Source organism: Anomaloglossus baeobatrachus, chromosome 6 (assembly GCF_048569485.1).
Source record: "Anomaloglossus baeobatrachus isolate aAnoBae1 chromosome 6, aAnoBae1.hap1, whole genome shotgun sequence".
In the NCBI taxonomy this organism is placed as follows: Eukaryota; Metazoa; Chordata; class Amphibia; order Anura; family Aromobatidae; genus Anomaloglossus; species Anomaloglossus baeobatrachus.
In genome coordinates, this window is record NC_134358.1 from 447,215,446 (window position 1) to 447,235,339 (window position 19,894).

Genomic DNA, 19,894 nt, shown 5'->3' on the forward strand with positions numbered 1-19,894 from the left:
GAGTGCCATGAAAAAGGGGGGCAAAGGAATAAGTACCCTCTTCTGTCACCGTTAAAAGGCGTATTGGCAGTCATTAAGGGGTTAATCAAGGCTAAAAATCCTTTAATGCCAAATGAAAGGCATTAAAGGGTGCAAGTGTATATATGTACAGGGGTTGTGAGATTATATAGCTACAGAATAGCTATATCTCTACTTATTTTATCTAATATATTTCTATCAGCAATCTAGTTATATCTTTATTTTCTTTGTGTGTTTCTGTGTATTGGGGCATTAAAGTCTTTGCTCTGGGCAACTTGCTGTTTGCTCTGCTTTTCATCCAATGTTACTGATGCCTGATATGTTTTGTTTGGATGTTTTTTTTTTTGGTGTAGCGCAGTAAAAACTCTAATGCGTTTTTTCATCTGTGGATTTTCTGTAACTAATACAAATCTATGGGGAAATATTGAATGAAAACTCATCGTACCAGCAAGGTAAATCGAGAAGCTGCGACTTGGAAAAGCAGGCTACAGGTGAATTTATGCAGTGTTAAACAAGAAATACAGAGGACATTGCATTTGTAATAATCCTATCCACTTTGCTTGTACAGTAAAGTGATGCATTTTTGACACAGGCAAAAATAAACAGCATCAAAAACAAGATTAACAGTCATCATGGGCATGGACCCTAATGGACCCCACTTGACAATTTATTTATACATTTTCAGGAAGTATAACAGAGGAACAGCAAAACAATTCTAAAAATGAAATAAATTGATAAGTTTAGTATTTTCTTAAACAACTGTCAGGAGTAGAGATGAGCGAACCGGTCCCGGTTCGGCTCGAGGCCGGTTCGCCGAACGGGGGTCCCGTTCGAGTTCGGTTCGTCGAACGTTCGACGAACCGAACTCGAACGTATAGGCTATAATGGGAGGCAATCACAAACACATAAAAATGCATTATAAATGTACACAAACAGTTAATAAACATTGCCATAACACTTACCGGTCCTCGCGATCCCTTCTGCACTCTGTCTCCTGCCGCTATTCCATCCGATGATCGCTGAATCCTCCCGGTGACCTGCACTGCCAGCAGAGAAGCAGGACCTATCGTGACGTCAAAATAGCCATGTGACCAGTCACGTGGCTATTATCTCATTGGCTACAGACTGGTCACATGACTATGACACGTCATGTAGGACCTGCGAGTGCATCTCTCCGGTACACGGTGCACATATGTGTATCGCCGTGTACCGGCGACATGCTCTAGCACACGGTCGACTCCCCGTTCCGTTAGGGACCGGCTGACACAGCCGGTCATTAACGGAGATCACCGTTGCCATAGCAACGCAGTTAGCGGTGACGTCACCGCTAACTGCGGCTCCGGGAGCACCGTTGCTATGGTAACGCGTCTGTCAGCGTTACCGCTAGCAGCCAGCAGTGATCACTCACGGAGTGAAGGCTGCACGCTGCTTCCCGATTGTAGTGAGCATTGTAGTTAGGATGGAGGTTCCCCAGCCCCAAGTGATGCCCCTCACTACAATCGTCACTACTACTACACTAGAAAGAAAGAAGACAGAAGAGCAGGATCGTGGAGGGCTGACAGGGGTAATAAAGATGGAGTCTCTAATGTGTCTGTGTATTTATTTCTATTAAAGTATTTTTTCTCTGTGTGGTGTCTTTTTTTAACCCTTTATTGGAGATTCTTAATGGCCGGGTCAAACGTGCCTGACATTAAGAATCTCTGGCTTAATACTGGCTGGTAAAACAAAGCCAGTATTAACTCATGATTACCCAACAAGCCACCCGGCTCCAGGGCTGTTGGAAGAGTTGGATACAGCGCCAGATGATGGCGCTTCTATGAGAGCGCCATTTTCTGGGACGGCTGCGGACTGAAATCCGCAGCAGAGGCGCCCACAAACCTCGGGCTAACCTGTGCTGCGGATTCCAATCCCCAGCTGCCTAGTTGTACCCGGCTGGACACAAAAATAGGGCGAAGCCCACGTCATTTGTTTTTTAATTATTTCATGAAATAAGTGAAATAATTAAAAAAAACGGGCTTCCCTATATTTTTGGTTCCCAGCCGGGTACAAATAGGCAACTGGGGGTTGGAGGCAGCCCGTGGCTGCCAGCTGTACCTGGCTAGCATACAAAAATATGGCGAAGCCCACGTCATTTTTTTGGTGGGCAAAAAACTTCTGCATACAGTCCTGGATGGAGTATGCTGAGCCTTGTAGTTCTGCAGCTGCTGTCTGCTCTTCTCCATACAGACAGACAGCAGCTGCAGAACTACAAGGCTCAGCATACTCCATCCAGGACTGTATGCAGAAGTTTTTTGCCCCCTGAAAAAATTATGTGGCTTCGCCATATTTTTGTATGCTAGCCAGGTACAGCAGGCAGGTACGGCTGCCCCCAACCCCCAGTTGCCTATTTGTACCCGGCTGGGAACCAAAAATAAAGGGAAGCCCTTTTTTTATTATTTCATGAATTTCATGAAATAATTAGAAAACAAATGACGTAGGCTTTGCCCCATTTTTGTGTCCAGCCAGGTACAACTAGGCAGCTGGGGATTGGAATCCGCACCACCGGTTGGCCTGAGCTTTCTGGGCCCCACTGCTGCGAATTGCAGTCTGCAGCCACCTCAGAAAATGGCATTTTCATAGAAGCGCCATCTTCTGGCGCTGTATCCAACTCTTCCAGCACCTGCCTGCTATACCTGGCTAGCATACAAAAATATGGCGAAGCTCACGTCCTTTTTTTGTAGCTTTTTGGCAAAAAAAAAAAAAAAATGCTTCCCTGGATTTTCCATTGCCAGTGAAGGTAACACCAAGCAGTGGGGGTTAGCAGCCAGTAGCTGCTTGGATTACCCTTAGCTAGCAATACAAAAAATGCAGTGGGAGCTAACATATATTTTTTTTAATTATTTATTTAAATAACTAAAAATAAAATGGGCTTCCCTGTATTTTGATTGCTGGACCTCACAGTGCTGTAAAAATAAATCTTTAAAAAAATGACGTAGCGCTCCGCGGTATTTTTGATTCTCAGCGCAGATAAAGCAGACAGCTATGGGTTGCCACCCCCATCTGCCTGCCGTTACCTTGGTTGGCAATCAAAATACAGGGAAGCCCATTAATTTTTTCTATTTAAAAAATAGTTAAAAAAAAAAAAATTACGTTGGGTCCCCCCATTTTTGATAGCCAGCTAGGGTAAAGCAGACGGCTGTAGCCTGAAAACCACAGCTGGCAGCTTTACCGTGGTTGGGGATCCAATGTGGAGGTCCCCTCAGGCTCTTTTTTATAATTATTTTATAAATATTAATAATTACACAATAAAAGTAGGGGACCCCCCAAATTGGATCACCAGCCAAGGTAAAGCGGACAGCTGTGGTCTGGTATTCTCAGGGTGGGAAGGTCCATAGTTATTGGGCCTTCACAGCCTAAAAATAGCAGGCCGCAGGCACCCCAGACGTGGCGCATCCACTAGATGCGCCAATCCTGGCGCTTCACCCCAGCTCATCCCGTGCCCTGGTGCAGTGGCAAACGGGGTAATAAATCGGGTTGATACTAGCTGTAAAGTCACCTGAGATCAAGCCCAGCAGTTTGTGATGTCATGGCGTCTATTAGATACCCAACATCATAAACTGTCAGTACTAACAAAAACAAAAAATCGACAAAAGAAATTTATTTGAAAAAACAGTCCCCAAAACATTTCCTCTTTCACCAATTTATTGTAAGAAAAAAAATAAAGGGGTCCCACGACGACTCTGGACCGTCTAGAATATGGGGGGGAGACACTCAGGGAACGTATCCCCCATTTTCTAGGAGTGCGGACCCTTCATGTGAGGAGTGTGGGTGCAATGAATCTGCACTCACTCTCCCCGGGTCCACAGCAGCAGAGTCCATGTCATAATGGTTGCTACCAAAGCTGCAATGCCCTGCTCATGAGGTAAGGGCATGCCTAATCAGGAGAACTACTGTAGAGGAAGCTCTGCTCACTGGTATATAGGTGCTCAGAGGTAATAATAGATAAAATTAGTGAGTAACCTCGGCACTCTATATCTCCCAGACTAAGTCAGTAAGTCACAACGGATAGTAATGCAAAATCACTCTTTATTGGTCCGTATTAAGAAATTTTTTTTTTCATAAGCATATATGTTTTTGTCCAAAACAAGTTACAAATGACGTTTCGGCCTGAGCCTTCGTCAGATTGGACTTATCTGCATGTAATCATGAAAAATGACAATAATCAGTATCACATAAGAGTGAGAGAACAATAACATAAACTCGAACAATGTAGAGGTACAATTGGGATGCAGCAAAAAAATTGCAACACAACAAGAAATGAAACACATGATACAAATGTCATAATACAGTACAAGGACAATATAGTAATGACAAATATGGGGTCAGAGTAGACTTAGACAGCTCTGGTACGAAAGAGATGTCAATCATAAAGTAACATGTGCAGTAGGTGTAGAGCTACACTATGCATGGCAGAGCTAATGGGTAGACCGACCATAGAAAAAGTAGAGAAAAAGTGGAGAAAAAGTGGAGAATAAGTGGAACATAAGAGGAGAAAAAGTGGAGAAAAAGTGGAGAAAAAAGTGGAGAAAAAGTAGAGAAAAAGTGGAGAAAAAGTGGAGAAAAAGTGGAGATTAAGAGGAGAAAAAGTGGAGAAAAAAGTGGAGAAAAAGTGGAGAAAAAGTGGAGCATAAGTGGAGAAAAAGTGGAGAAAAAGTGGAGAAAAAGTGGAGCATAAGAGGAGAAAAAGTGGAGAAAAAAGTGGAGAAAAAGTGGAGCATAAGAGGAGAAAAAGTGGAGAAAAAGTGGAGAAAAAGTGGAGCATAAGAGGAGAAAAAGTGGAGAAAAAGTGGAGAAAAAGTGGAGCATAAGAGGAGAAAAAGTGGAGATTAAGAGGAGAAAAAGTGGAGAAAAAGTGGAGCATAAGAGGAGAAAAAGTGGAGAAAAAGTGGAGAAAAAGTGGAGAAAAAGTGGAGCATAAGAGGAGAAAAAGTGGAGATTAAGAGGAGAAAAAGTGGAGAAAAAGTGGAGAAAAAGTGGAGAAAAAGTGGAGCATAAGAGGAGAAAAAGTGGAGAAAAAAGTGGAGAAAAAGTGGAGAAAAAGTGGAGATTAAGAGGAGAAAAAGTGGAGCATAAGAGGAAAAAAAGTGGAGAAAAAGTGGAGAATAAGTGGAGAAAAAAATGGAGAAAAAGTGGAGAAAAAGTGGAGAAAAAGTGGAGCATAAGAGGAGAAAAAGTGGAGAAAAAGTGGAGAAAAAGTGGAGAAAAAGTGGAGCATAAGAGGAGAAAAAGTGGAGAAAAAAGTGGAGAAAAAGTGGAGAAAAAGTGGAGCATAAGAGGAGAAAAAGTGGAGAAAAAGTGGAGAAAAAGTGGAGCATAAGAGGAGAAAAAGTGGAGAAAAAGTGGAGAAAAAGTGGAGAAAAAGTGGAGCATAAGAGGAGAAAAAGTGGAGAAAAAGTGGAGAAAAAAGTGGAGAAAAAGTGGAGAAAAAGTGGAGAAAAAGTGGAGAAAAAGTGGAGAAAAAGTGGAGATTAAGAGGAGAAAAAGTGGAGAAAAAGTGGAGAAAAAGTGGAGCATAAGAGGAGAAAAAGTGGAGAAAAAAGTGGAGAAAACGTGGAGAAAACGTGGAGAAAAAGTGGAGAAAAAGTGGAGAAAAAGTGGAGCATAAGAGGAGAAAAAGTGGAGAAAAAGTGGAGAAAAAAGTGGAGAAAAAGTGGAGAAAAAGTGGAGAAAAAGTGGAGAAAAAGTGGAGAAAAAGTGGAGATTAAGAGGAGAAAAAGTGGAGAAAAAGTGGAGAAAAAGTGGAGCATAATAGGAGAAAAAGTGGAGAAAAAAGTGGAGAAAACGTGGAGAAAACGTGGAGAAAAAGTGGAGAAAAAGTGGAGAAAAAGTGGAGAAAAAGTGGAGAAAAAGTGGAGCATAAGAGGAGAAAAAGTGGAGAAAAAAGTGGAGAAAACGTGGAGAAAAAGTGGAGAAAAGTGGAGAAAAAGTGGAGCATAAGAGGAGAAAAAGTGGAGATTAAGAGGAGAAAAAGTGGAGAAAAAGTGGAGAAAAAGTGGAGAAAAAGTGGAGAAAAAGTGGAGAAAAAGTGGAGCATAAGAGGAGAAAAAGTGGAGAAAAAAGTGGAGAAAAAGTGGAGAAAAAGTGGAGAAAAAGTGGAGATTAAGAGGAGAAAAAGTGGAGCATAAGAGGAGAAAAAGTGGAGAAAAAAGTGGAGAAAAAGTGGAGAAAGTGGAGAAAAAAATGGAGAAAAAGTGGAGAAAAAGTGGAGAAAAAGTGGAGAATAAGAGGAGAAAAAGTGGAGAAAAAGTGGAGAAAAAGTGGAGCATAAGAGGAGAAAAAGTGGAGAAAAAGTGGAGAAAAAAGTGGAGAAAAAGTGGAGAAAAAGTGGAGAAAAAGTGGAGAAAAAGTGGAGATTAAGAGGAGAAAAAGTGGAGAAAAAGTGGAGAAAAAGTGGAGCATAAGAGGAGAAAAAGTGGAGAAAAAAGTGTAGAAAACGTGGAGAAAACGTGGAGAAAAAGTGGAGAAAAAGTGGAGAAAAAGTGGAGCATAAGAGGAGAAAAAGTGGAGAAAAAGTGGAGAAAAAAGTGGAGAAAAAGTGGAGAAAAAGTGGAGAAAAAGTGGAGAAAAAGTGGAGATTAAAAGGAGAAAAAGTGGAGAAAAAGTGGAGAAAAAGTGGAGCATAAGAGGAGAAAAAGTGGAGAAAAAAGTGGAGAAAACGTGGAGAAAACGTGGAGAAAAAGTGGAGAAAAAGTGGAGAAAAAGTGGAGAAAAAGTGGAGCATAAGAGGAGAAAAAGTAGAGAAAAAAGTGGAGAAAACGTGGAGAAAAAGTGGAGAAAAGTGGAGAAAAAGTGGAGCATAAGAGGAGAAAAAGTGGAGATTAAGAGGAGAAAAAGTGGAGAAAAAGTGGAGAAAAAGTGGAGAAAAAGTGGAGCATAAGAGGAGAAAAAGTGGAGAAAAAAGTGGAGAAAAAGTGGAGAAAAAGTGGAGAAAAAGTGGAGATTAAGAGGAGAAAAAGTGGAGCATAAGAGGAGAAAAAGTGGAGAAAAAAGTGGAGAAAAAGTGGAGAAAGTGGAGAAAAAAATGGAGAAAAAGTGGAGAAAAAGTGGAGAAAAAGTGGAGAATAAGAGGAGAAAAAGTGGAGAAAAAGTGGAGAAAAAGTGGAGCATAAGAGGAGAAAAAGTGGAGAAAAAGTGGAGAAAAAAGTGGAGAAAAAGTGGAGAAAAAGTGGAGAAAAAGTGGAGAAAAAGTGGAGAAAAAGTGGAGATTAAGAGGAGAAAAAGTGGAGAAAAAGTGGAGAAAAAGTGGAGCATAAGAGGAGAAAAAGTGGAGAAAAAAGTGGAGAAAACGTGGAGAAAACGTGGAGAAAAAGTGGAGAAAAAGTGGAGAAAAAGTGGAGCATAAGAGGAGAAAAAGTGGAGAAAAAGTGGAGAAAAAAGTGGAGAAAAAGTGGAGAAAAAGTGGAGAAAAAGTGGAGAAAAAGTGGAGATTAAGAGGAGAAAAAGTGGAGAAAAAGTGGAGAAAAAGTGGAGCATAAGAGGAGAAAAAGTGGAGAAAAAAGTGGAGAAAACGTGGAGAAAACGTGGAGAAAAAGTGGAGAAAAAGTGGAGAAAAAGTGGAGAAAAAGTGGAGCATAAGAGGAGAAAAAGTGGAGAAAAAAGTGGAGAAAACGTGGAGAAAAAGTGGAGAAAAAGTGGAGAAAAAGTGGAGCATAAGAGGAGAAAAAGTGGAGATTAAGAGGAGAAAAAGTGGAGAAAAAGTGGAGAAAAAGTGGAGAAAAAGTGGAGAAAAAGTGGAGCATAAGAGGAGAAAAAGTGGAGAAAAAAGTGGAGAAAAAGTGGAGAAAAAGTGGAGAAAAAGTGGAGATTAAGAGGAGAAAAAGTGGAGCATAAGAGGAGAAAAAGTGGAGAAAAAAGTGGAGAAAAAGTGGAGAAAGTGGAGAAAAAAATGGAGAAAAAGTGGAGAAAAAGTGGAGAAAAAGTGGAGAATAAGAGGAGAAAAAGTGGAGAAAAAGTGGAGAAAAAGTGGAGCATAAGAGGAGAAAAAGTGGAGAAAAAGTGGAGAAAAAGTGGAGAAAAAGTGGAGCATAAGAGGAGAAAAAGTGGAGAAAAAAGTGGAGAAAAAGTGGAGAAAAAGTGGAGCATAAGAGGAGAAAAAGTGGAGAAAAAGTGGAGCATAAGAGGAGAAAAAGTGGAGAAAAAGTGGAGAAAAAGTGGAGAAAAAGTGGAGCATAAGAGGAGAAAAAGTGGAGAAAAAGTGGAGAAAAAAGTGGAGAAAAAGTGGAGAAAAAGTGGAGAAAAAGTGGAGAAAAAGTGGAGATTAAGAGGAGAAAAAGTGGAGAAAAAGTGGAGAAAAAGTGGAGCATAAGAGGAGAAAAAGTGGAGAAAAAAGTGGAGAAAACGTGGAGAAAACGTGGAGAAAAAGTGGAGAAAAAGTGGAGAAAAAGTGGAGAAAAAGTGGAGCATAAGAGGAGAAAAAGTGGAGAAAAAAGTGGAGAAAACGTGGAGAAAAAGTGGAGAAAAAGTGGAGAAAAAGTGGAGCATAAGAGGAGAAAAAGTGGAGATTAAGAGGAGAAAAAGTGGAGAAAAAGTGGAGAAAAAGTGGAGAAAAAGTGGAGCATAAGAGGAGAAAAAGTGGAGAAAAAAGTGGAGAAAAAGTGGAGAAAAAGTGGAGAAAAAGTGGAGATTAAGAGGAGAAAAAGTGGAGCATAAGAGGAGAAAAATTGGAGAAAAAAGTGGAGAAAAAGTGGAGAAAGTGGAGAAAAAAATGGAGAAAAAGTGGAGAAAAAGTGGAGAAAAAGTGGAGAATAAGAGGAGAAAAAGTGGAGAAAAAGTGGAGAAAAAGTGGAGAATAAGAGGAGAAAAAGTGGAGAATAAGTGGAGAAAAAAATGGAGAAAAAGTGGAGAAAAAGTGGAGAGAAAGTGGAGAAAAAAATGGAGAAAAAGTGGAACACCCTTTGGTACCTTTCATGTGGCACTAAGGGGTGCTTAGCTTTGTATTTAGCCAAAAAAATGAAAAAAAAATGACATAGGGTTCCCCCTAGTTTTGTAGCCAGCTAGGGTAAAGCAGACGGCTGCTGCCTGCAGACCACAGCTGGCAACCTCACCTTGGCTGGTAATCCAAAACTGAGGGCACCCCACGCTGTTATTTTAAATTAAATAAATAATTAAAAAAAAACACGTAGGGGTCCCCCAAAATTGGATCACCAGCCAAGGTAAAGCAGACAGCTGGGGCCTGATATTCTCAGACTAGGGAGGTCCATGGTTATTGGAATCTCCCCAGCCTAAAAATAGCAGGCCGCAGCCGCCCCAGAAGTGGCGCATCCATTAGATGCGCCAATCCTGGTGCTTCGCCCCAGCTCATCCCGCGCCCTGGTGCGGTGGCAAACGGGGTAATATTTGGGGTTAATACCAGATGTGTAATGTCACCTGGCATCAAGCCCTGGGGTTGGTGAGGTCAGGCGTCTATCAGATACCCGACATCACCAACCCAGTCAGTAATAAAAAAAAATAGACAACAAACACATTTTTATTTGAAAAAACACTCCCCAAAACATTCCCTCTTTAACCAATTTATTAGATTGAAAAACAAATCCAGGTCTGGTGTAATCCAAGGGGTTGCCATGACGATGCACACTGTCCCAGTCAATGAAGAGCAGGATGTTCCCCATTGGCTGGGAGAGCAGTGCAGTGACCTGAGCTAACATCAATGGGTCAGCCCAGGTCACTGCAGGGGGGTGACAAGTGCTGCTGTCAGTGAGGTACATTACCTGCGCTGATCTCCAGCACACTGACAGCCCCTGTCACTGAGGTCAATGACCGGCGCCTTCACATCAAGTATCGCGAGAGGTCCGTGACGTCACCGCCAGTGTCAGTCTCGGGTCGGAAGCGATAGGTGATGTGACAAGCGGCGGCCATGGAGGACAGTGACAGCGCTGAGGTCGGGATGGCGGGACTTCATCACCGCAGGTAAGCCGAGCGAGCGAGTAAGCGAGCGAGCGGGCGGGCGGGCGGGGGGGGGGTGGATGTGTGTGTGTGTGTGTGTTTGTGTATGTGTATGTATGTGTACATGCCGCGGGCAGGAGGGGGTGGAGCGAGCTGAGCGGGAAAGTGTGGGCTTCCTGCACGTAACTAAGATAAACATCGGGTTACTAACCAAAGCGCTTTGCTTGGATACCCGATGTTTATCTTGGTTACCAGCTTGTGGCAGGCTGCCAGCGATGGCTCCTGCTCACTGTAGCTGTAAAAAGCCCTGCTTTTTGCTGCTAGAACCGTTCTCGAACGTATCTAGAACTATCGAGCTTTTAGCAAAAAGCTCGAGTTCTAGTTCGATCTCGAACAGCCCAAAAATCACTCGAGCCTAGAACTGGAGAACCACGAACCACGAACCGCGCTCAACTCTAGTCAGGAGAGCTGACAGATTCCCATTAACCTGTTTAGTTAAATTACATTGTCAAGAAGCATTCCCAAAAGTCTACTCAAATTTTAGAGGCAAGAGGTATAATTAGCTCGCCAATTCAAAGGGTGCAGGAGATGCCAATTCCACCACAGAAGAAATCTAAACATCAGTAGTCGATTCAGCACATCCATGAATAAGAAAGTTTCCTTTGAAACGCATCTACCTATTGTTACGGGGGACTGTCTGATAATAAAACCTAAAGGAATGTCAGACAGTCAGGGTCCACCGTGCAAAGACTCTGCTGCAGACTATGGCAGAGGATAAGGGGTATATAAGTGTGCCACTGTAAAAACTAATAGCACAAGTGCAGAGTGTAATACCTCTGTTAAACTCACAGAGGAATATAATTAGACAATAAAGCAATTCCTCCCTTACTTGGAGGGTGTGTGGAATGGTCTCTGTTAAAGATCACAGAGACAAAAGCAGTGAGTGGGAAATGGCACCTACCTAGGTCCGTTCCTCTAGTGGTGCCAGGAGACGGACAGCAGCGTAAGCCGCACAAAGCTCCTACCTGCGTTCGCTCCACTAGTGTGCGAGGACACGAACCACTAGATATGGCACCTGCCTAGATCCGCTCTTCTAGTGGTGCAAAAGAGATGGACAGCAGCGTAAGCCGCACAAAGCTCCTACCTGTGTTCGCTCCACTAGTGTGCGAGGACACTAACCACTAGATATGGCACCTGCCTAGGTCCGCTCTTCTAGTGGTGCAAAAGAGATGGACAGCAGCATAAGCCGCACAAAGCTCCTACCTCTGTTCGCTCCCCTAGTGTGCGAGGATACGAACAACTGCCAGACGCAGCATAAGGAACGTTACCCTAGCGGCAACGTCCACCTACGAGTAGAATCACAAGGCCCAGCCGGACCATGTGCCTCAGGCACCTGCCTATGTCCGCTCCACTAAGAGGTAAGGATACGGACTGCAGCCGAAGCTGTAAGGTATAAGAACGCTACCCTGCCGGTAGCGCTCACCTAACATAGACAGAGAGATGCCTAGGGGGACGTGCACAGGGCGTCTACACTCATGCATGAACCAAGAGGACTGAGCGCCGGGCGGCGTGCGTTAGGGTCTTATATAGACTCTGTGCCTCATCCAAGATGGAGGACACCAGAGCCAATCCGCTGCCAGAATGACAGCAATGACGTCACGCTGGCCTATCACCGAGCAAAGCGTCACAAGCACATGACCAGTGGCCAATCAGCTTAGAAGTTGTCAGAGACATGTGACCTCGTGTCAGCGATGATGTCACCCGCACATGTGCAATGGCTCCAAGATAGGATTTAGTCTCCAGCGCTTGCACATGTGCAGTAGCAAGAAATCCGGACATAGTCTCCAGAGCCACAGCAACCGTAACACCTATATTGCACTATTATTAGGGGCTGTTTATCTGATGTTCAATGACATGTTTTTAATTGGATGAAATAAAAGTTTTGTATTTTATGGAAGTGTTTATTGACTACTGATTTTTGGATTGCTTTTACTTAAATATTTTATTACTAATATTTAACAAGTTGTTTTTCCTAGCAACTTGGGTCGAGAGCTACTAAAACTACTTTAGATTTCTAATCGCAGCTTATTCCCTTTGCAATTATTTAAAGCATAATCTTGTTATAAACACAACGTGAACATTAAAAGTCTAAAAGTTTTAAAAACCAACATTAATATCTTGTCCAAACAAAACATTTACATATAAAAGAGAAACCAGTTCCAATTGTTTACAAGAGGTGGAGATTAATGATTCTCCAGTTGGCTCATAAATCAAAAACTGTGCTAGTCAAGCCAATTAAGTCCAGTAAACATTGCATTGGAGCTGTAATAATATGAAAGTCTACATGAGGGTATATATACTAAGCAGAGAATGAATACTCTTCTACCAAAACACAACCAAGCTAATATACTTAATGCAAACAAAAGAACTAATGTAGTCTGCTAAAATGGAGAGCTCATTAAAAAGGCAACAGAATCATTGTTATTCACAGAGCTTTTGGAGATAATAAAAAAAATCCCCGTATTTATGCAAAGAGCTGACTTAGTTACTTAGCTGAGAACATTGAACAAGCCTTGTGTTAATGCTTTTATAACATGACAGACATGAGTAAAATTATATATAATGATCATTACCAAAAACAATAAGCCTCTCCATGGTGTTGAGTAAAATGGCTGTTAGATGCCAACTCTTTTGACATGCCTGATAAATCATGTGTGTTTTGTCCCTTGTCATGTCCTTTTTTGCTTGTAAAATAATGCAGGCAGTCAGGCATTTACAATATATATGAGATATGGACAACATTAAAGTCATTACTGTAATGATCGTGACAATATATTTGGTGCAAGTTCTTAATTATGTGCCTTTGTCCTAGGCTCCATTCACACATCCATATTTTTGTAAAAGACAAACACAGAAATCATCACATCACAGAGTTTGGTCCACAAATCAATCTAAATTTGGACATGTATCTTTAAGGTTTTTTGTAGCTCATGAGAAGGATGTACAAAAACAGCCATAATCTATGATGAGTCTGTGTATTTTCTGATAAAAAACAGATGCTTGCATGGAGAACAGGGAGTAAAGATCTGTATTGTTTGTATTTATTTGACATATTACATGTTAGTTACAATGTAAAATCTATATATTATATATAGTAATGTATATACTTGAAGGTCTTCAAGGGTGAAATTACTATTTGAGCATTACTGCAGTTTCTAATTGTCCATGGTCAGAAAGAACATTTGTGAGTTAAATTTTAAAGGCTATGGACACTATATATATATATATATATATATATATATATATATATATATATATATATATATATATATATATATATATATATATCTGGCAACAATTAAGAGACCACTGCACAGTTTTATAAAAATCAGCGTCTCTACATGTAGATTCCAGTGTTAGTTGAATTCCAACCAGAGTCCACCTCACTCTACTGTCAGGAGTGGCATAAGGTGACCCAACAACAGTGTGAAAGGCTGGTGGAAAGCATGCCAAGACGAATGAAAGCTAAAATTTTGCTGGAAAAACGAGAAATTGATGATAAAGTTTTAACCTTTCTAACTTCCTAACAATAAAATATATTTTAATTATGGTGTTGTTAACATAACTCTCAGGTTTATGGGCATACAAATTAAAAGTTTGTAAATTGAAAAATGTTCCATTTTCACCAAAATTCTAGTATTTTCAAAAATAATCATGAAAATTGTCAACCTAAATTTTCCACTAACGTGAAGTACAATGTGTTACGAAAAAACAGAATTTTCTTCAAAATCAGTGGGATCCATTGAAGCGTTCCACAATTATCACCACATAAACTGACACTGGTCAGAATTGTAAAATTTGTCCTTATCAGGAAGTGAAAACAAGCTTCTGCAATAAGGGGTCAATAAATATTAATCATTGGGGCGCAAGATGAAAAAGTAATGATGTGCAAATTTTAGCTGCAAAATTTGTGATGTTTTTTTTCCTTTCACTCACCAAATATATTTATGCTGCCCCATTATTGCATTTTTTGGGAAGAAAAATAACTAACAGAAAATTCTTAGTATTATTTGACAACCTAAAATTTCTATAAAACGCTATACAGTATGGGACAGAAGTAGACTTTTTAAGATCGTGATGATATCTCAGTCTCCTTTAGTATTTCTAAATGTTGTGTCTTTGCAATACACTGCATGCTTTACTTCAATGGCAGATGATGAGTAGCCATCTGAACGATTTCCATCCTGCTTCTATAGTCTCAGCATAAAGTCACCCATAAAATGGCACAGACAACATTTCTAATGACATAATTCGAACAACTTGAAAGTAACTGTAAATATGTCAGAAACAAGTTTTGTCCACTCTCAGCATTTTGTTGATCCTTGTTTAATTGTGCGTTAATGAAAGCTGGGACTTTTAACTTTTGCATCTGTTTACACATTCATCACTAATTACAATGACTCTTAAACTTGTCAACACCACAGATATTCCACACAGATTTAACTAAATTGGCCAAGTAATGCATCATAGGACCTGTGAGTTTCTGCTACTCATTGCAAACTATTATTCCTTTTCTGAAGCACAATGTCACGGCTTTGAAATTCATTACCTACAATCAAGATGGGTAGCTCATCAAATGTGGGAGCATTGAAACGTCGTTGATGTTCACCTTGTGGTGTTTTGTCAGCTCGAATGGCAACCTTGTAATCGTCATTTGGCATGCATTCAAGTGCAGTCTTGAAAAGTTGAACATATGGATTGTTGGAGTGAAGGAACTGCTGCAAAATAGTGACAATATCAAGGCGAGTGTTAGGAATTAAAGAGCATCTCCGCTGAGCCTCTGCTTCTGCATTTCCCATGAAGAAAAGTTAAAGAAATTGAGGTTCTTCTCCTTGTAATGGAAGCAGTGACCCAATTGAGTGGTAAACCTGTCCTTGAACTTTAAATGTCGGCATAAATTCTGTTGTAAACATTTCTTTTGTTGCAACAAATGATGTCACTTGGAAGCAGGAGTTGTACTTCCTAATGTTGTTCAAAAAACGCTTTGATATTTTACTGGTACCTGTCATCAGAGACTTTAGGGGATCTGGTGGTGACAGGAGAGGTGGAAGTTTTATCTTGCCATTTGCACAGCATAAACCTGGCGGTTCATCTTTCCATTTCAGGGCACTGCAGTACATGCAGACCACATCGATTTTTCCTATCTAAACTTTAGGATGATCCTGATCGTTTATGTCTGACTGGTAACAAAAGGCAGCAAGTTTCAAATCTCCAACCATTTCCTGTGCCCTGGTGGAAGAAATAGCAATTCTCTTAATGGCAAGTCAGCTTTCTCTCTGCTGAGATTACTCATTGGCCCTTGAGGAAGCAGCTCTTCTCTTATCTGCAAGCCTCGCTTCCCTCTCCTCAGAAAGTTCATTAGCTTTTGAGGAATCAGCTCTTCTTCTCTTATCTGCAAGCCTCACTTCCCTCTCCTCAGAAAGTTCATTGGCTCTTAAGGAAGCAGCTGCTGCTCTCATGTGTGTCAGCCTTGTTTTTCGGTCTTCATATTTTTTATTGGCCCGTAATACAGCTATTCTTTTCGCATCAGCTGACACTCGTGCCAAGGAATTCCTTTTCTTATGAGGCATTATTGTGGTAAAAATAGTCTGTAACTGACAGTTTCTATAGCCTCTCATATAGAGGCAATGTGACTGACATCAGCCTTTCCACCAATACACCCTAACTGACATCCTATTACCTCACACAAGCTTTGTTATACTGAGAATGTTTTTTGTTGCCTATATTATTCAGTGAGAGCTCAGATTACCTGTAGCAAAATAGAAGCTGAGCTGTGATTGGTTGCTATTGGCAGCCTGATAAATCCACAGGCAACAGAAAGCCCTCCCCCCGGACAGTATATATTATCTCACACATACACATAATAGACAGGTCATGTGACTGTCAGCTGCCGTATTTCCTATATGGTACATTTGTTGTTCTTGTAGTTTGGTTGGTTATTAATCAGATTTTTATCTTTGAAGGACAATACCAGACTTGTGTGTGTTTTAGGATGATTATGTGGCGAGGTTGGTGTATGTGTGGTGAAATGTGTGCTGGGGGTGGTATATGTGTTCAAGCACATGGTAGCATGTGACGCTTTTTGTGTGTGTGTTCATATCCCCAAGTGTAGTGAGTATCCCATGTCTGTGCCCCACCTTAGCAAATGTACGGTATATACTCTTTGGCGCCATCGCTCTCATTCTTTAAGTCCCCCTTGTTCACATCTGGCAGCTGTCAATTTGCCTTCATTTCCCTTTTTCCCCATTATATAGATAGGGGCAAAATTGATTGGTAAATTGGAACGCGCAGGGTTTAAATTTCACCTCACAACATAGCCTATGACGCTCTCGGGGTCCAGATGTGTGTGTGTGCAAAATTTTGTGGCTGTAGCTGCGACGGTGCAGATGCCAATCCCGGACATACACACATACATACAAACATCTATATATATAATTGCCTTATTCTGTCTGTCTGTCTGTCTGTCTATCTGTCTGTCTGTCTGTCATGCTCCAAAATTGTGTCCTTACGGTGACACAAAGCTGATTGGCCGCTGGGCTCGCCATGGCCCCGCCCCCCCACACGGATTGGCCTCTCGCCCCGGCTCTCTACAGGCCCCGCCCCCCTCACGCAATGCACGCTCGCTCTTGCCCAACTGACACCTAGCTTCGACTCCCAGGTGAGTACACACATACACATCAGATCACACTCACTCTCACACACACCTCACACATCACATCCACACACTCATAACATCCTGGGATATCGCTTGCTTCTACACCGGCTCCGTCAGGATCCCAGCAGCGCCAGACATAACCTTGCAATGCTGGGATCTTCACGGAGCCCGTGAACGCTGTTAACCATTATACACATCGGGTAACTAAGGTCCCTTGGTTACCCGATGTGTATCATAGTTAACAGTGTACACCGGCTCACACTCACTCTCACACACACCTCACACATACATCACATCGCATCCACACACTCACAGCATCCAGCGATATCGCTTGCTTCTCGGCCTCGATACTGTGCTGTTGTGACCTTCCAGGACCTGTCGGAGGATCACATGGCCAGAAGCATGTGGTATCTCCGGATGTTGTGAGTATGAGCGCGTATGTGCAATATCGTCAATGTGTGTGTGCGTGAGTGTATGCGATCGGGTGTGTGTGGGTGTGTGTGAGTGTATGCGATCGGGTGTGTGAGTGTCGGCAGAGGAGCATGGCGTGCTGGAGGAGGCTGGGAGGAGAGAGGCTGATCCTGGGGAAGGCTGGGATGGAGAGGCTGATGCTGGGGACAGAGTGGCTGATGCTGGGATGAGAGAGGCTGATGCTGGGGACAGAGAGGCTGATGCTGGGGACAGTGAGGCTGATGCTGGGGACAGAGAGGCTGATGCTGGGGACAGAGAGGCTGATGCTGGGATGAGAGAGGCTGATGCTGGGGACAGAGAGGCTGATGCTGGGGACAGAGAGGCTGATGCTGGGGACAGAGAGGCTGATGCTGCGGGGAGAGAGGCTGATGCTGGGAGGAGAGAGGCTGATGCTGCGGGCAGAGAGGCTGATGCTTTCGCAGCATGGCGGATGGAGCACGTTTGGGAGTGCGCAGCATGGCGGATGGAGCACGTTTGGGAGTGCGCAGCATGGGGGATGCAGCACGATGGGGAGTGCGGAGTATGGCGGATGGAGCACGTTTGGGAGTGCGCAGCATGGCGGATGGACCACGTTTGGGAGTGCGCAGCATGGCAGATGGAGCATGTTTGGGAGTGCGCAGCATGGGAGATGGAGCACGATGGGGGGTGCGCAGCATAGGGGATAGAGCACGATGGGGAGTGCGCTGCATGGGGGATGGAGCACAATGGGGAGTGCAGAGTATGGCGGATGGAGCACGTTTGGGAGTGCGCAGCATGGTGGATGGAGCACGTTTGGGAGTGCGCAGCATGGCGGATGGAGCACGTTTGGGAGTGCGCAGCATGGGAGATGGAGCACGATGGGGAGTGCGCAGCGTGGCGGATGGAGCACGTTTGGGAGTGCGCAGCATGGGGGATGGAGCACGATGGGGAGTGCGCAGCATGGCGGATGGAGCACGTTTGGGAGTGCGCAGCATGGCAGATGGAGCACGTTTGGGAGTGCGCAGCATGGCGGATGGAGCACGTTTGGGAGTGCACAGGATGGGAGATGTAGCACGATGGGGGGTGCGCAGCATAGGGGATGGAGCACGATGGGGAGTGCACACCTCCCCCCAACACACACACACGCGCGCGCGCACTGCACAACACACCACACACACACACTGGGAACCACAAACAACTGCCCTACACAGACACCCACACACAGACAACGCTGCACACACATATATACGCACATACCGCACAACACACACATTGCACAAAACATACCTCCCCCCAAAACACACCACACACACACAAACCGCGCAACACACACACACAACGCTACAGACACACAGCGCTCCACAAACAACGCAACACACAAACAACACCGCTCTCACCCCCCGCCACACCCAGACAACACCCAGAACATGTACAGCGCCCTACACAAACACTTGGTAACTACACACAACAACATCTATATATATATATATATATATATATATATATATATATATAACAAAAATCATACATGAACTACACAATACGTAAATTCTAGAATACCCGATGCGTAGAATCGGGCTACCTTCTAGTACATACATAAATACACACATTCAGCTTTATATATTAGATATATGGAGAGAGAGATGCACATTATATATAGAGAGATGTAGAGATGAGTGCATATTTTGAAATTCTGATTTGCTAAATTTTCCTTAAAATTCATTTTTAGTGAATAGGTTTGGGTGAATTGAAAAGCATCTAATTAGTTGTAAAATATGTGAAGAGTAGAGTTGAGCGCGGTTCGCGGTTCGAGGTTCTCCAGTTCACGGCTCGAGTGATTTTAGGGGCTGTTCTAGATCGAACTAGAACTCGATCTTTTTGCTAAAGCTCGATAGTTCTAGATACGTTCGAGAACGGTTCTAGCAGCAAAAAGACAAGCTAATTCCTAGCTGGCTTTCCGCTGTAATAGTGTAAGTCACTCTGTGACTCACACTATTATGAAATTTCAGCGTATAGTGTGCGGGAACAGCGCATTCAGATCACTGCTGTTTGGATAATGGCCATTTTTTTTTTCTTTTTCCTTGTCTTCCTTCCCTAAGCGCGCGCGTGTAGTGGGGCGGGCCAGCATGTCAGCCAATCCCAGACACACACACAGCTAAGTGGACTTTTAGCCAGAGAAGCAACGGCATGTGTGATAGGATGTCCATGTCACATGTCCCTGCATTATAAAAACGGACATTTTCCTCCAGCACGCCATTATCTGCCTTCTGCGTCTTGGTGTCAGTCACCGCTGGCGTAGCTCCTGTCTCCGATACTGCTGCGTACGCTCTATACACAGCCCAATACAGAATAGGGATAGAAGTTTCTTTCAGCCCTTGTAAGGGCTAATACCGGCAGGGTCAGAGCCATAGGTGACAGTCAGGTCCGTGAAAACAGATTTCAAAAGCTACACAAGATTACAGCATCTGTGTAGCTAAGGTCAGGGATTTCCTCGCTGCATTTCCCCATTAGGAGGGATAGAAAGGGAGGCTTCCTTTCCTCTACCCAGCCCCACAACCCTGCCACTGTACCCTCCTGCCCTTTGCACACTCAAACTCATTGTTACTAAGCCATTATACTAGCAAACACTGAGGAAACTTAGTGGCATCCTAAAAGTGGTTGTTGGACTTCCATTAGTGTCCCACTGGTGCAAAGCTATTTGCAGCACCACTGCATTGCACACTCAAACTCATTGTTACTAAGCCATTATACTAGCAAACACTGAGGAAAATTAGGGGCATCCTAAAAGTGGCTGTTGGACTTCATTATTGT

At 43.0% G+C, this 19,894-nt stretch overlaps 1 protein-coding gene across 4 annotated transcripts in view; it reads right to left on the minus strand.

The window, feature by feature from the left end:
* RBMS3 (RNA binding motif single stranded interacting protein 3) overlaps positions 1-19,894 on the minus strand; it is a 963,285-nt gene that overhangs the window by 246,343 nt on the left and 697,048 nt on the right. The window lies entirely within an intron of this gene.